The sequence below is a fragment of the Diabrotica undecimpunctata genome, chromosome 1, assembly GCF_040954645.1.
Source record: "Diabrotica undecimpunctata isolate CICGRU chromosome 1, icDiaUnde3, whole genome shotgun sequence".
Classification (NCBI taxonomy): Eukaryota; Metazoa; Arthropoda; class Insecta; order Coleoptera; family Chrysomelidae; genus Diabrotica; species Diabrotica undecimpunctata.
In genome coordinates, this window is record NC_092803.1 from 199,342,444 (window position 1) to 199,344,481 (window position 2,038).

At 32.3% G+C, this 2,038-nt stretch overlaps 1 non-coding gene across 1 annotated transcript; it reads left to right on the forward strand.

Moving 5' to 3' along the window:
• Positions 1–1,599: 1,599 nt before the first annotated feature.
• On the forward strand, positions 1,600–1,672 carry TRNAA-AGC (transfer RNA alanine (anticodon AGC)). The gene has a single exon. It is a non-coding gene; the product is annotated as a tRNA-Ala (tRNA).
• The last annotated feature ends 366 nt before the right edge of the window (positions 1,673–2,038 follow it).

Consider the following 2,038-nt stretch of genomic DNA (forward strand, 5'->3'; position numbering starts at 1 on the left):
GTTTTTCTTGTATCCTGATGTTCTTATTTCTCCATATCACGTCTCGTAGGCTTTATTGGTTTGAATTCGGCTTCCTTCGGAGATATTTCCATAATACGATATTTGCCTTCCCAGGTAGTCGAATTTCGATAATTGTTCTATTATTTCTTTGTTTATTACAATTTTGTATCTCACTGGGTCCATAGCAATAGTGAGGGACTTTATTTTTAGTGCTGATATTTTCAGGTTAAACTTTTCTGCGTCAGCTTCAAAAGTCTGGACCATTCGTTATAGGTCATCTTTATTATTTGATATTATTACTGCGTCATCTATAGAGTGGGCGTATTTGAACCTTGTTTTTCTGACCATCGAGCTCAATTTTTATTTATTGACTCTGAGCATAAAGTGTTTGAAACTAATCAAACGTTTCAACGCTTTATTACTTCTTCAGGTTTACAGAAGCTTAAACGTGCGCTATCTAGTACAATACAAAACTTATACCATAACAACTTAATATTAAAGCATTTTCCACTAAAAAAAGTACGACAAACTGCTGAGAAAAAAACCGTGAAATGGTTTAATAATGAATTAAGGTCTTACAGATCTAATCTTTCTCTTATTAAACACATTGCAGATGCCACTAAGGATCCTGATTTGTTCAAAGTATATAACAACAAAAGTTTGAATATAATCGGCAATTACAAATTGCTAAAAAGTCAGCTTACTGTAATTTTATAACTAATTCCAATAATAAACCTCGAGACTGCTGGAAAATAGTAAATTTCGAAAGAAAAAGCACAAGATCCAGTTCGGTACAACCTGATCTACTTCCAGACGAAATAAATCAATTTGTTACTACAATTGCAGAGAATGTAATTACATCTGTTTCTACTATTAATGTCGATGTATTCTTCATTTATAGAAATTATCCTTCTCCGAGCAAGTTCTTTTTTTTGTCCCGTTGTGGAACAAGAGGTCTCTCAAATAATAAAGTCTCTTAGTACTTCTAATTGTAGGGACGTTAAAGCAAATAATAGCAAAATTTTAAAAGAAACTTACCAAATAGTTTTAACACCTTTTACTTATCTTATTAATTTAATTCTATCAACTGGAGTATTTCCAGAAACACTAAAATACTGAAAAGTACCTATCTAAATAAAAGGTGATTACTCAAGAACTGATAATTACAGACCCTACTTTTGGGAAAGTGATTGAAGAGGTTATCAAACAACAATTTTATTCCTATTTTGAGTCATATAATTACTTTAGCAACTCAAGAACGCGGCATTTAATGTTGTGAGCGAGGTGATTGAGGGGCTTGAAGAAAAGAAAAGAAAAAATTAAAAATAGAATCAGCAATTTTCTGCTTACCACATGATCTCTCCTATAAAGTAGGATATTTAATATTTGACCATAGCTCCGAAGATGCTCAGCTAGGAATTAAAATCTTTTAGACACTTCAATAATACCTCCCTTTTCCATCTTTTGATAAAAATATGTGTATCGTGTATCTAATAATAAAAAATGTAATATATTTTAACTTTTAGTATGCGACACTCATATTTATTAAACTAGATCATACTTTACCGCGATTTAATTACAGATTTTGTTTTGGAATCAGGGGGCGTAGCTCAGATGGTAGAGCGCTCGCTTAGCATGCGAGAGGTACCGGGATCGATGCCCGGCGCCTCCAACTTTTTGTTTATTACTTTACAGAATTAATTAAATAAAAAAATCTGAATAATTATTTCTGCTATCTATGATTACTTCATATCAAGACAGATGATAGAGAGCATGCGAGAAGTACCGGGATTGATGCTTGGTGCTTTTAATACTTTTTTATAAAACTAATGTTTATATCAAAAAATAACTTTGTTCGGTTTACGCGCGAACCATGGTTTTTGACGTTACGATCATGCGTAACTAAGGAAATCTTTGTTAGGGTTTTTTTGAACGATCTGAGGAGTTATAGTTTCACGTTCAGGTTTGTTTAGGACATTTTTTTGTAGAATCGTGGTCAACACTCTTTTGCGAAACAAAATAAAGCAAGAATTATAAA